A 15,602-nucleotide genomic window follows, 5' to 3' on the forward strand; every position below is an offset into this window, starting at 1 on the left:
TGAGAAAGAACCATTACTGCAAAAATATGCTGTCCTTTAAGAAAAACACCAATTGGAATTTTCACAGCAGTTCAATTAGATATTTATTCCTTCAGCAAATATTTGAGTGTCTACTGTGATAGGTCTGTGCAAACTTTGGGCATGCAGTGGGGAAACAACTAGACATAGTTCTCACCCTCATAGTACTTAGAAGGCAAGTAGGGTCTTCCCACGGATATTCAACAGCATGCCTAAACACATTCCTAATTATAAGCAGCCAAAAACTCTCTGGAGGAAAAGGTGCGATGAGAGAATAGAGGGATTTCAACATCAAAAATTCATAATTTGCGGGCATCTGGGTGGCTCAGTCAGTTAAGCATCTGACTTCTGTTGAGGTCACGATCTCACAGTTCGTGGCTTCGAGCCCTGCATCAGGCTCTGTGCTGACAGCTCAGAGCCTAGAGCCTGCTTCGGATTCTGTGTCTCTTTCTTTCCCTGCCTCTCTACTGCTTTGTGCTCTCTCTCTCTCTCTCCCTCTCTTTCAAAAATCAATAAACATTAAGAAAAAATTTTTTTAATTCATAATTTGCACTTTTTCCCCCAACTATACCGATCACTGGAACATTCCTTTTTAATGTGTAATATACCACACCAGGGATCTTTGGCGGGCCCATTCCAGGGAAATTGATTCATTCAAATTCACTTAAGGTCTGTGACACAAAACCCACATTACATTTTTTATATTGAGTAGAGTCATATCTTTTAAAATAAATTTTGGGGTTCATATTTTGTATATTTAGTATTTGCAGCCAATTTTCAGGGCTCTCCCTTATTGTAAATTAGTAGTTGTTTTTTATTTTAAACAAGCTAGTTCAATAGCATAGTTAATTTGCCTTCAGTTCCTTGATACCTCCTTTTCTCTGAGGAGCTTATCCTCCTCAGCCACCCAGTGTCTCTGGTCACACCGCTAGACCTCGGCATTACCCAAACTGCTCCAGCTCCATCATTTCAAACATCCCATTCTCAGACTGTTCTCCAGCATTTGGGAGTGGTTCCCAACTTCAGGAATTCTTAGATTCCACTGGGACCTCCAATCCATTGATCCTGTTACTTTTCCATTGTCCTTTACTCCTGTATGTCCTCACCTCCCTCCTTCCCACACCCTCTTCTCTCTAACCCTTTTTCCCTCCATCACACCCACCTGCAAAATCCTAGCTTTGCCCCTTAGGCTGACGAGGCTGGGAAAAAAATCCACAGCCACGCTGACTGGTCCTGCTTTAAATTCATGACCACTAACCTCAAATGGGCACTTAATAGCACTGCCTGGCAATCCTACCACATTTCCGTAGTTCATTTGCTCTCAAACTCTCCCAGAAGATAACTCATATCTGCTGCTCTCTCCAAACTCCATAGTCTCTCCCACCCTCTCCATTGTCAGGAAGTAGGGTCTGTGGCTATTTCACTAGGATAAGAGAAGCAGTAGAAGAGACCTTCCCTATGTTCCCACCTCCACAGCCACCAGCCCAGGTACATCTGGGCCCACACACTGTCTTTCCTCCTATGTCTAGCTTCTCCTTTGGTCAGCACTCTGGCCTCCTGGCTCTTCTGTGAATGGGTGAAGTAGACTCAGGTTCAGGTGCCCTTCACTTGCTCTTCACTCTGCTTGGGAGTCTGGAGACCCTCCTCCTAGGTCAGTGGCATGCCCTGTCTTTTCCTACAAGACCTCTTGTTAGGGAGTTTGCCCTAGCCCTAGAAATAGCAACCTTCCCCATTCCTAATCCCTTCCTACCTTGTTTCTTCCATCCCGTGTACCATCCTCCACCCTCCATCCCCAACCCCGCTAGCGTATTTGTGTGTTTATTCATTATTTGTCTTCTTTGATGAGAGCACGGATTTTAATCTGCATAGTTTGCCATTATATGCCCTGTAATTAGAACAGTGCTCCACTCATTTGTTCATTCATTCATTCAACAGGTGTTTAATAAGCTTCTATTAGGGGACAGGTACTGCTCTAGGCTCTGAGACAATAGCAATGAACAGAACAGGAAAAAAAATCCTGTTTTTTTGGCTAAGCAAGTAGTTAGGTAGTGATAAGTGAAACATCCACGGCCAAGCAGGGAAAGAGCATTATAGGATGTGTGTTTGGGAGAGGTGGGCAAAATTTTAGAGTGACCAGGGTGGGTCTCATTGAGAGGGAAACACTTGGGTGAAGACCTGAGGGGGGTGAGGGAGCAGCCCATGGTGGAAAGGGCTTTCCAAGGAGGAAACAGCTAGTGCAGAGGCCCTGAGGTGGATTGCACCTGGGTTGTTCCAGGACGTGTGAGGAGGTTAAGTTGACTTGAGGAAGTATGAAACCGAGAGAATAGGAGACCAGATGGGAGCGGTAAAGGGGAGCCAAGAGGGCAGATTAGGTAGGGGTTTGTGCACATTGTGAGAACCCTTATTTTGAGTGAAATGGGGAGCCACGGGAAGTTTTTTTTTTGATACAATGATATTAATACACAAGCCATATTCAAGCTTTGACAATTGTCCCAATAATGTCCTTTTAAAAAAGTATCTAATTTTTTATTACCATTTAAAGAAAGAACTTGCATAAAGGGCAAAATCAAATTGCATGGCATGTATAGAATTAATAATTATGATTTGCAGCTACCAGGTATGACTGCGCGAGGAAAGGTCATCTATAGCTTAAAATTTAATAATTCTATAATTTTTATAATATAAAAACTAAGTTTTATCATGTCATTTTGTAGCTTCTTCCCTAATCCTGGATCCAGTCAAGGAGCATACACTGCTCTTAGTTGTCATGGCTTTTTAAATAGCTGTATTGAATAAAATTCCTATAATTTACCTACTTAAAGTGTACAATTCAATAACTTTTAGTATATCCACAGAGTTGTATAATTATCATTACAAACTAATTTTAGAGCATTTTTCACACACACATGCCCCCAAAAGAAACTCCAGAACTTTTAGCTATCACTCCTCCACAACCTATTTCCCCAAACACAGGCAACTACCATTCTACTTTCTGTCTCTATAGATATTCCTATTCTGGATATTTCATATAAATGGAAGCTTACAATATATGCTCTTTTGTGTCTGATTTCTTTCACATAACGTATTTTCAAGTTTCATCCATGTAGAATGTGTCAGTGTTTCATTCTTTTTAATGACTGAATAATGTTCCATTGTATGTATAGCACATCCTATTTATCAAGGAAGGGTTTTGAGCAGAGGAGTGACCTGATCTGAGTGGCATTTAACAAGGCTCACTCCAGCTGTTGTTCCAAGGAGTGGAGAATGATGAACTGTGTCAAATGCTGCTTTTAGAGAAAATGAGATGAGGCCCAAGAACTGACCAGAAAGTGCTCAAATAGTTTAACAAAGAAATTAGCTGGAACATTCTGATCTATAATTTATAAACAGTATTTTATGTGTTTCATGGGATTTATTGCATATCCTTTGAATAATTACACATGGGATGCAGAAACAAATTAATAAGTAAGAATTTTAAATAAAATGTGGACATGTAATCGCACATGAGCAATTGGAGAGTGCCATTATTTCGGTCTCCGATATTTTCCTTATATTGGTGGTAGCGATCCTTTTGGTTCATGTGCAGTTTATTCCTCAGAGTAATTACTCCTCTCTAAACATAACTCAACATTATGGTGATTATCCAAGATTTCATGCCAGCTTCCAGAGAGCTAGCCAAGGGAAAAATTAATCGTTACAAAAAGATATGTTCAACGTCTTTGCAGATCAGGTAGATGAGAGCCAGTTTGTTTTTATTTTAGGGGGTTGGAGTCATCTAAAAAATTGTAGAAATTGGATCAAAAGTTGAGTTCCATTGTGGCAGCTGTCAAACAATTAGGTTAGCTACTGGAATCATTAGATCCCGAACTGGCACAAAACACTACTGATTCCGGGTTTGGTGTAAGCACACGCAACAGAACTAGGCTATCCAATTCTGGGTACAAGCAACTTCTGGGGCTTGCAAAACAGGAAAGTTAGTGAAGGGCAATGGAAACTAGACAGGAAAAGGAGAGCCTTGAAAGATAATTGTCAAAAATGCACTCCACGTTTACGGTACCGTTCGGAGGGCGCGGTGGACGGGTGATGAACATTTCAGGAAATAAATACTGAACACCAAACTTCATTTGAGGATAATGCACCAAGTCCGCTCCACCCGGACTAAAGGAAGCAGGAGGAGGAAAGTTGTTTTTTCTCCTCGGAATAAATGGGGCGTGGGGCCGGAGGCGGGGGGAGGTGGCTGGCCCCGCGTTCGCGCTAACCGGCGGGGAATTTGGAGAGGATCCCTGGTCGCGCGGCGGCGGCGGCGGCGGCGGCGGCGGCGGCGGCGCGCGGGTGCGCGTGTGAGCAGGCGAGCGAGCGTGCGGGCGGGCGGGCGAGTGCGCCGGGTATTGGCAGCCGAGGAGTGGAGGCTGGGCGGCTCCGACTCCCTGACGCCAGCGCGACCAGATCAATCCAGGCTCCGGGAGCGAGCGGGCGGGCGGGAGGAGGAAGGAGAGGCCGAGCGGCTCAGCCCGGGCCGAGGCGCGGGGAGGGACCCTGCGAGGGCAGCGCCCCGCCGGCCGGACCGGGGCCGCGGGACCCCGCTCGCCCGGCCACTCGTGCGCCCGCGCGGACGGGCGCGCCGCCAACCCGGTAAAACGAAACAGACCTGAGCCCAACTTTCTCCTTTGCCGCGTCCCCGCCCTCCTTCGGCTCCCTGGGCTTTCCAGCGCCGCCGCCGCCTCTTGTGGGGCAGGCGCGGGCCCGCCGGGCTGCCGCGGTCGTGCGGGGCCGGTGACGCGGGCCGCGGCGGGGAGGGGGCTCTTCCCCGCGTGGGGCGGACCGGGGACCCCCCCCCCCCCATGATGGCGCCTCCCGGCCGTTCCGAGGAGCGAACCTGCTACCTTCTCCTGTCCTGGCGCCCAGGCGGCCAGGCAGGCAGGGCTCGGCCGGGGTTCTCCTAGCGTCTTTGTTGGGTCTGCGGTGGGGAAGCTGCGCTCCTCGGCCCCGAGCCTCGCCCCCGGCCCCGGCCGCGGCGGGACCTCCCATTCCACCCTCTCCCTCCGCCCGCTCCCCGTTTCTCTTTCCCTTTCCGCAGCCGGGCCGAGGCCCGTCCGCGCGGCCCGCGGGCCCATTGTGTCCCGCGCCGGCCCGAGCGACCCTTGCGGGAGTTGGGCAGCCGCAGGCGCTGCCCTCTACGCCGTCGGCGCCTCGCGGAGCGGGTCTGGCGCGAGGAGGACACCCGGTGCCCTGCTCCCCTCCGCATCCCGGACGGGCTCCTTTCTCTGCCCCGACGAGCCTCTTGGGGGTCGAGGTCAAGGAAAGTTCGCACCGAAATTCCCTCTAATTTATTCAAAGGCTTGGCGGCGGCGCGTAATTTTTTTTTTTCCCCCTCTTCCGCCTACACCCCGTGCGTCTCCCAAGTGTCGTCTCATTCCTTTCCCTTTACCGGATTCGATTGCCTCACTCCATGTGTATTTGTGAGTTCGCTGTTGAACAACTGTTCATTTACTCCGCTGTCTTTGTTAGTGTTTCTCGGGTTTGCTGCTGTAGTAAGGTGGGGGGTAGTGGGTGTGAGATAGACAGACGTGGGCTTGTTTTTCTAGTTGCTTAATATACATGTAGGCTTAAAGAGAGAACGTTTCCTTGATGTACTTTAGGAAGGGAGGAGGAACAAATGCCTGCCGGATCTTACAACTCCAGTAGCTGCGGCTTTTGTTTATTTTGAGGTGCATACGACTTTTAAATAGACTGTGCAAGATAGCCAGTAAGACGCTTCCCTTCTGAAAATTGAGGCGCGTCTCAGAACCATCTCCTTGAGAAACCATCGTTTCCGTGAGTGCTGTGGCAACCGGCCTTTGCCTTTCTCCTCCTGTTCTCTTCTTGGCATGGTATCTGAAGTTTCAGAGTATGTGGAATGATAGAGAAGTTGCACGATTGCAGTGTGCCATCCTGTTGCTGGAACTCTTAGCACCTAGATCACAGAATGCCTTTATTTCAGAACGTTTGCTCTAAGTGCGTGTGTGGATAACATGCCTGCATTCAGTAACACAATGAGAAAACTGTTCTCTGCCCATGTTGATTTTTGATCTTGTTTATAATTACCACTTTACGTTTTATTGGAGGTAGGTGAGTTGTATTGGAACCACTATTTCAAAAAAGTCGAGGCAGGACCAATGTTCACGGCCTCAGCATTTTCAAGGAGTATAAATATTTTGCATCATTGCTGTTCTGATGTAGGTGCCAGGCCTGAGTATGCTGAACTGATTAAAGTGTTTGTCCTCCTCTCTCCCTCCCTCTTTCCCATTTGCAGTTATTTGATATTTCTCTGCAGGTGGCGTACATTTGTGTGATATTGCAATTCTTAGGAAACTGTAACCAGGGTCGTGAGAGATGATTTTCTAGAGGTGGGTGATGCCAGAGCCTCTCTGGAGGATCCAGGCAGGATCGGGTTTCTTCTGAGGGTAGGGATTTGTCCTTGATTTAGTTTTGACCCCTACAACCATAGGTATGTAACCAAATACATTTTTCCTTTTTGCAGTATCCGTTGGTTTTATACCCTTGAAGAGCTGATGACCTTTGCGTTTTAGAGAAATGACCGTTTTTAAGCAATTAAAAATGTTAACCTCTTACATCTCTTGGAATTTAAGTAATTTTTTTCCTACTAAGTTCATTAAAGCATTAAGTAAGTCCCATTTTCCCCATATACATTTATTAGTTAAGAAAACTGAATTTCAGTTTGTGATTTTGATTTATAGTAATTCTGGGCTAAAGATAAAATGTAATGACTCGGTTAGATCGGAAAAAGAAGAAACTAGAGTGTAATTAGATGAGTATATTTAAGCTGTAGTTGCCTACATAATCAAGGCCAAGTTGTGTGTGTATAAAAGATCTCATTTGTGTAGTCTTACAAGGCTAATGGAGGCATCATTGAGGCTTTATAAATAATGTAAGTTGTGTATAATGTAGAGTCTCCAGAGACAGCAGAGAAAGCATCATTACCAGCCTTTTCAACCTGCTTGAGATCTTAAATTGATTTACAGCACTGAACTGGTGCAAAATGATACATCAGGATGACATGGGGTCAGCCTGTAAAAGTCTATGATGTCAGCCTATTAGTTCAGTCATCATAATTAAACCATATTACAGGGGCAGCTAAGCAGGAGTCTGGCGTTATACTTCAGATATGGGTGGTTCATGGATTTTGTTTATAGTGGAAAAGCTGAGCAGCCCAGGAACGCTAGTGTTTCTGAAAGAGGGAAAGGCTTACAGAACTCTGAATTTCCAAAGAAATTGAAGATAAATGCAGGGATGTTCAGTCTGCCTTGCCTAAGTAGCTTTCCATTTGGTAGTGGAGGAACAAATGCATTGGGGTTGCTGATAAGGACCTTTGCAGCTCTGATCTGTGTACTGAATCATGCTTCATGTGAGCTCGAATTTAACTTGGCCTTAGGGACCTTCTAAAATATCAGAGGACCACATACTTCTTATCTCTGATCCTTTCATTCGCACTAAGTTGCACCGTATTGATGTATCAGCTGGCATGTTATTTCTTTAACTAGTCAGGGTTATCAGGTCTCCACTGAAAACAAAGGTACTTGAATTGAACATATGAACAATTCAGGAAGAGAAGACCTTTGTTTTTTTACTTAAATTTCTGGCAGTCGTATTCAGTTTATGGGTCGTCTGAGGATGACCATATGGCGGTGGCTACCATATTGGATAGTGTATGTAGAACATTTCCGTTATCGCAGAAGGTTCTGCTAGATAGTGCTGCTGTAGCACCTTTGCTTCTCCTTTTCCTTCTTTCAGCTACTTTTCTGCTTTTTACTTCAACTAGTCAGTTTGTGGGGTCAAAAAAGAAAGAGATGTATCATTAATTTTTCTACTTTCTAGTTGGCTCTTGATAAGATAAACGCAGTTTGGAAGTAACAAGTACTGGATAAAATGAGGTTGACTTTTCTATGGGTCATGTTTATCATAGACCCTAATTTGATTTAGAGCTTTGGATAAGATAAATAGTGGTAGCTAATATTTTCTGAGTTTTTACTGTATGCTTAGTTTTAATACTCATACCTCATTTAAACCCCAAAACTTACCTAAGTACTGTTGTTACCACATTTTACAGGCAAAGAAACTTGAGTTCAGAGTGATTCAGTGTCTTGCCTCAGGCTACATAACTAGTGAGTGATTATGATTTATAATCTTAGCTGGGATATGAACAGGCAGTTTGACTCTGGAGCCTCACTTTTAACTATATATGCATTAAATATGTAAAATATAAATATTATGTAATATATTTATTATATAATATATATTGTATATATTTAGTTTGACTATATATTTTATATATTTTAGTTTGTATTTATATGTATACTTTTTTTGCTTAGAATATTTGAATAATCCTTGTTCTGCTCTGATTTGCTATTCCAGTATAGACATGACTTTACTTTTAGACAAATTTGCCCTCTATTTTGCTTTTCTGGGCTGTCTTCTTTTAAGTACTTAAGAGGAAATATAACGTTTATATTATACATATCTAAGCAGAACATAATTGGAAGAATAAATATGACCAAAAAAGCAATGCATTTCAAAGCTGAATTGTTGTCTTCTCTGTTTTTCAGATAATTCCTGTCACTTTCCCCTTGTGTTTTTCTTGTAATATCACAAGCTGATGGTAGTGAAAAGTTCTAGTAGTTTAATGACATCAAAATTAGCCTTCTCTTAGCTGTTAAACACTACACTTTGAAATGAAAATAGTTCATTGCAAATTCTGGAATTTTTTTCCACATTTGTCTACTTTTGTGTAGTCTTGCAGTGATTTTTTTTTTTTTTTTTTTTTTTTAATGGTGAGGCTGTTTAAGAATCTGATGATACCATGGATCCAATGTCTGCTCATTCCCATCCTCTAATCCAAAGATGTTTATATGCCCTGGTGAGCTTGTATACACACAAGTACCCAAATTGCATGATATTTCAGGTGAAGGACATGATGGGACAGCCTTGCCAAGTGCATTCATAAACATTAAGATTTGTAATTTCCTCTGCAGAGAATAGAGATATTTAGTGTTAAAAGCTGCTTTGAAGATTTTCTCATCCAGTTGGTTCGTATCAGGCTGAGCAATCTGAGGCCCAGAGAAGACAGCTGACTTGCCTAGAGCCACTCTTCTAAGTGACTAGAAGAGGCAAAGCCAGAACCCAGGTCACTCTTTTTGCTGTTGAGTTTTCATTTGTTTATCCTTTGCTGCCATGCTCACTGTTTCCTAAGGCTGTGGTCTGAATAAATCCACTGTAATTTGGGGAGGGAAGGAAAGGATAATTTTTGGCATGGTATTGACTTTTTGTACCTAACATCATTTGAGCTGAGTAGGAATCAAGTCTGACAACCTCAGAGAGATGTTTTTTTTACAGATTAAAATCGATTTTTCTTTTTTTCATTTTAGAAATGGAAGAGAAAAGCCCTGTGTCTCAATCAATGGGACCTTACTAGAAAATGAGAGATCCAAGATTGTACAAAGTTCAAGTTAACTCAGACAGTTCTGTATGAATTTTCTGTCTTGACTCTCAAAAACAAATCACATTTTTAACCAAAAGCCAAAGTTTGGGGTATTTAAGGAAGGTGCTAAGGGGTATTAGGGAGAGAATTGGAAAGATCTGAAAAGAAAAAGGATAGTTTACATACAAAGAAGTAGAGAAACTTGATATTAAGTCATAAAGTGAGGCTGATGAAGTGTTCTCTATAAAGGTATGTCGTTTCAGTGTTTTCTGTGTGTGGTTTTACTGTTTCCTCTCCCTTTCTTTCTCTCTGTCTTCCTCTCTCTTTCTCCATCTCTCTCTTTCACCCTTACTTTCTCCCTTTTACCAACAGATTACCGGTTTATTATAAAGGATTCAACTCAGGACCAGCCAGATGGAGGAAGTACACAGGGCAGGGTACAGAGGAAGGGGCGCAGAGCTCCCGTGTCCTCTCCAGGAATGCCACTCTCCTAGCACTTTGTGTTCAGCAACTGGAAGCTCTGGTTTTACTTTTTGTGCCAAGATTAGCAGGGTATGCTTTGATAACAAATAGGGGCATCACCTTTTCTCTCTGAAGTGAAATCTCTTGGCTCTTTATATTCCTTTTCTGCTGTTACCTAGTAGTGCACATATTCAGTCCAGTTTGGTGATCTGTCATCTGATTTGCAGCAAAAATACTGAAGTATTTTTAACACATACTCTGGAGTAAGTTTCTTATTAAAAAAAAAAAAAAAGCAAAACTAAGTAGCATGAATGTAATTACTTAAAATCTAAATTAAAATGATTTTGCTGTGCATTATTAAGATGGTGTCAGTTTTAGGGGCTCCTGGGTGGCTTAGTCAGTTAAGCGTCTGACTCTTAATTTTGGCTCAGGTAATGATCTCACGGGTTCGCGGGTTTGAGCCCTGCATCGAACTCTACACACTGGTAGTGCGGACCCTGCTTGGGATTCTGTGTCTCTCCCTCTCTCTCTGCCTCTTCCCTGCTTGCTCACTGTCTCTCTCTCAAAATAAATAATAACTTTAAAAATTTTTAGAGATGTCAATTTTAGAGATGTACAAGTGCTATTAGGTAAAAACAGTAACACAGCTATTGCTGGCTGATTTGCAAAATGACCAGGCTCTGTAGAACATTCATTTATGTAAGAGAAAAAAAGTCAAAACTTTCACAAATAGTTCAACTACAGCGATTATATCAGAGTTTTTAGGAAGGTACTGGGAACTACAGTATCTGAGGAATTTTACATCTTTGTAGTTTTTGTTATAAGCTCAAATCAGAACTTTAGGGGAGACTCCCTCTTAAAGTAACTCTTTATGGTCTGAGTGAATCCTTAACCTGGCAATTTCCTCCAAATCTCTGCTCAGTTTCCAGTATTCAGATAAGGAGACTTGTTCCCTTGTTAAGAACCCAGAACTATAGTGTGGATCCATTTCTGAACTAATTTTCTTAAGGCAATAATCCTGAATATAAAGAAGGAACACATACATATATAACAGTTAATTATGCATCTGTATCGTTTTTGAGCTCAGAATGTAAATATTCATGATTTCACGTTTGAAAGATAGAGGGGTCTTAGCTATTGATTCAAAAACATTTATATACATAATTTTTATAATTTTTAAATGCTCTATTTGTAGTTTCTCCTTAATTTTAGGGTGGCTGTACTATAGATATTTTTTCCTATAATCTCAGATAGTTAGGGTATAGTTACTCAAACTGTTCATTCATTTTCTTTTCCTTGTCTATCTTTAGTGGTTTCTTTGCGGTGTGCTTATGCAAAGTGGAAGTATTTCAGACCTTTAAGGTTTTTTTTCTTTCAGAGTCAAACACCACAAGGAAAAAAAAGGGGAACTAATTATCTTTCAAGTATTATAATTAGGCATTAAATTAAGTCATTTAGTTAGCTAAATGCAAGATCTTTTGTTTAAATTGAAAGAAAACATGTCTTTTTAATAGAGAGGGGGTATTACATATACCATTATTTGATAATTTTGATGCAGTATTATAGTCCGTATGTACTTCATTTATTCCATTGAATATTTATTAGTTCTGAGTGGCTCAATAATTAAAAGACACACAAAAATGAAAAATTAAATGCAGCAACACTGCAAGAATTGTTGTTGCAGGGTAATACAGGAGGAGGTTGAGCAGACAACTTGCATGAGGACCACTGTGGTATGGAGGACATGCGAATTTGCATAGGGAGAGGAGAGAAGTGTTCTAGGCAGAGAGGTGGTATGGAAGACCAGAGAGGTAAGCATGTATGCTGAGGATCTGTATAGCACTGTCCAACAGAACTTTCTGGAGTGAAGGAGATGTTTTGTATCTACACTGTCCAGTATAAAAGTCACCAGCCATAAGTGGCTACTGAGCACTTAAAACGTGGCCAGTGCAACTGAGGGGAGTTGCATTTTTTTAATTTTAATTAAGTTATGTTTAGACATAGCTGTGTTTATCCTGCGGCTGTCGTGTTGGACAGCACAGACCCACAGGCTGGTGAGCAGCCCTCCCTCACCACTGTGGGTATTCCTGATAGGGCTCAGTGTGGTCAGGTGGGAGACACGTTCAGAAAGGTTAAGTTGGAGTGAGAATTTGAGACCTTACAGTGCCAGAATAAGGAAGCATCGGGAATCACTGAAGGTGAACATGCAGTGATGCCAGCAGATTAATAGGAAAGTATTTGAGTTATCTGTGTGATATATGAGATGGGTTTTGTGAGCAAAAAAACCAACTGGTGCTTATTTGGCTATAGAGTAATGGGAGAGAGGGGTCAGAGAGTGTTCTTAAGTTTCCAACTCAAGTGGCTGGAAAATTAATAAAACCTTTTCTTAAGAATAGGTACGAACTGGGGCACCTGGGTGGCTCATTCGGGTAAGTGTCCGACTCTTGATCTGTGCTCTGGTCGTGATCTCATGTTTCATGGGTTTGAGCCTTTCATGGAGCTCTGTGCTGGTAGTGTGGAGCTTGCTTGGGATTCATTCATTCCTTCTCTCTCTCTCTCTCTGCCCCTCCCCCTCTTGTGCTTACATGTACACAAGCTTTCTTTCTCTCTCAAAATAAATAAATAAACTTAAAAATTAGGGAAGAACTGGTTGTGGAAGGAATAAAGATTGTATGAATGATAAATTAGAATTGACATGTTGAGGTAAGGTGGGATAGCTAAGGACAGTGATGAATCCAGAGTCATCTCCTGGAAATGATGGTTGGACTTCTAAGGGTGGATAGGTATTCTGAGAGAACCATGAAAGAGAGCCAGTAAGTTGAGTCTTCCACTGAAGTGCACAATTGGAAATTAATAGAAGGGAGAGGCATATATATATATATATTTTTTTTTTTTTAATGTTTATTTATTTTTGAGACAGAGACAGAGCATGAACGAGAGAGGGTCAGAGAGAGAGGGAGACACAGAATCTGAAGCAGGCTCCAGTCTCTGAGCTGTCAGCACAGAGCCTGACGCGGGGCTCGAACTCACAGACTGTGAGATCATGACCTGAGCTGAAGTCGGCCGCCCAACCGACTGAGCCACCCAGGCGCCCCGGGAGAGGCATATATTTAAAGTGAATGAGGGGTGCCTGGGTGGTTCAGTCAGGTAAGCATCTGACTCGATCTCAGCTCAGGCCTTAATCTCAGGGTCGTGAGTTCAAGCCCCGTGTTGGGCTCCATGCTGGTCATAGAGCCTACTTAAAAAAATAAAAGATAAAAATAAAGTGGATAGAGGAAGAAACTGGAAGAAACATGTGAGCTCAGAGGAGCAGTGAAACAAAGCCTAGGGAAGAGAGATTCCAGAAGTAGGTTCCGAGTGGGAAAATGTTGTATGGTTTATGGTGAAGGATAAGCCTGGGTAATCAAGTGAATGTAGTTGTGAAGAGACACAGCAGATTGAGAAATGAGAAATAGATTCTCAGATGCCCTCAAGTGACTTATATTTCAGAATCGATGAGATTGTTTTGATTCCAAAGGTTGAAGGAAAGAAGTTAATGGACAGAGAGCAATTAAAGACAATGGAGTTAGTGATCTGAAGTGCAGGTGACAAAATATAACCATGGTAAGGAGGGAGAGTTGTCTGAGACAGAAGCACAATGGAGTCCAAGTTGGAAGAAAGGAGATGGCAGAGCGTGTGCTGATTTTCCCAGTAGTATGGGAGGCAGGTCCCTTCACTGGGTTGGTGAGGTGGGCGGACCAGCAGATGGTATTGGAAGTTTAAAAATAATGGAAAAGTTTTGAAAGAACTATCGTAGGTAGTGTGCCAGGAAATCTATGGAGAATTCAAAATCTAACCAGCAGGGACAAAGCCTGATGGGAAGGGTGATGTGGCTGTAGACTAGGTAATTGTTACTTTCTGGGATAACTTAATGGCCTGATAGCAAGATTAGAGAGAAATGTTGGTAAAGATGATTCTGGCCAATGGTTGGCAAATCAGTTAAGAGATGAGGCTCTAGAGGCAGATTGCCTGGGTTTAAAGTCTAAGCCCCAACACTTACTTGTTTTTGTAACTTTGGGGGAGGCTGCCATTCACTTTGGTGAAAAATTGAGATGATAGTATCAGCCTCAAGATTGATAGTAAGATGAAATGAGTTACACTTCCATATTTCATCTAATCTAAGATGCTGCTAATTATTTCATTGCATTATTTCATGTACTACTTGAGGACAATGTCAGACATACCATTGATTGTAGAGTTCCTGGTTTCAGAGGTGTTAAAATGGGGGCGGTGGGGGGGGGGTGCATTTTACACTGAGCATAGGATCCAGTGCACAGTAAGCATTCAGAAAACATTAGCTGTTTATAAAAATCAATGTGATTTTTAGAGTCTAAAATGTTAATGAGAGCAGTATTGAGTCCAATCTAGATAAGAGGTCATGGGTTACAAGGAGTCTAATGGACTTAAATGAATTGAGAAGAGTTAAGCAGTGGGAATCCTGGTGATGACGTTGTGAAATATCAAGTTTGGGAATTTGTAGATGGAGCATTTCCCTGACAATTGTAGATAAAGGCTTTTGAGAAAACTATAGTAATTGAGTTAAGAGAAGAATGCCCTTTAATGATTTAAAGAAGTTACTTAAATTGCAAAGAGCTTTTAAAGATAAGTATTTCGAATTTATCTGTGGCTTTTTTTTTATAGCATTCATTAGTGTTAAAAAAAAATTTTTTTTTTTTTTTCCAGTGGAGTAATACATGCTCAGTGTAGAAAGATTCTGGCATGGATTCTTGTCATAATGACAGAAGGAGAGAGGGAGGTGGTTGTGCCATTTCATCAAGAGATAGGAGGGAGTAATTAATAGCTAGCTCTAGAGCCTCCCCCCTTTTAATTTTTTAATGTTTATTTTATTTTTGAGAGAGAGAGACAGAGTGTGAGCAGGGGAGGGGCAGAGAATGAGGGAAACAGAATGTGAAGCAGACTCCAGGCTCTGAGCTGTCAGAACAGAGCCCAATGCAGGGCTTGAACCCACAAACCATGAGATCATGACCTGAGCTGAAGTACGCTTAACCGACTGAGCCACCCAGGCACCCCTCTAGAGACCTTTTAAATGTAAAAGGCAAAAGCCATAAAGGAAGATTTGATAGATGTGACAGCATTTATATGGCCAAATACACACTTACAAATGACGAAACATGGACTCACACAAACAACCTTTTAGGTAATATATTTGCAGCAAGTTACCATTCTATGTAAGAAACTTCTAAAATCAATAGGAAGACACCCCCAGTAAAAAACAAAATTGGCAAAGGACAAAAACAAATAATAAAATGCTAAGTATTAAGAAACAAAAAATGTTCTCCTGTGTCCTGGTCAGATTCCTCACTGAAATAGGAATGATGTCTTTTATATCATTGTGATATTCTTTGTGTGCCAGGAGGTATCCGTCTGGGAAAACTGGGTTTTTCTTATTGAAGCCAGTATTTCCCAGCTGCCGATGCAAAGCTGCAGTTATTTGGAGGTACCCAATATATGTAAGCTGGAGTTACAAGAGACAGGCCTTCTCTGTCCTGTTTCCTTGATAATACCCTGCTTCTCTCCGTGACATGATTTGGGGTCAGAGTCTCCTAGGAATGTGAGGTGTTCCAGCCCTATGGGGGTTATCCATTAT

At 42.2% G+C, this 15,602-nt stretch overlaps 1 protein-coding gene across 4 annotated transcripts in view; it reads left to right on the forward strand.

The window, feature by feature from the left end:
• The first annotated feature begins 4,331 nt into the window (after positions 1–4,331).
• SMAD1 (SMAD family member 1) overlaps positions 4,332–15,602 on the forward strand; it is a 79,386-nt gene continuing 68,115 nt past the window's right edge. The window contains exon 1 of one of the 4 annotated variants that reach the window (XM_060654058.3): positions 4,332–4,350. The gene's annotated coding sequence lies outside the window, so the exon portion shown is untranslated. The other 3 variants (XM_060654053.3, XM_060654057.3, XM_060654055.3) reach the window with 3 other exon arrangements.

This window comes from Panthera onca, chromosome B1 (genome assembly GCF_046562875.1).
Source record: "Panthera onca isolate mPanOnc1 chromosome B1, mPanOnc1 haplotype 2, whole genome shotgun sequence".
Classification (NCBI taxonomy): domain Eukaryota; kingdom Metazoa; phylum Chordata; class Mammalia; order Carnivora; family Felidae; genus Panthera; species Panthera onca.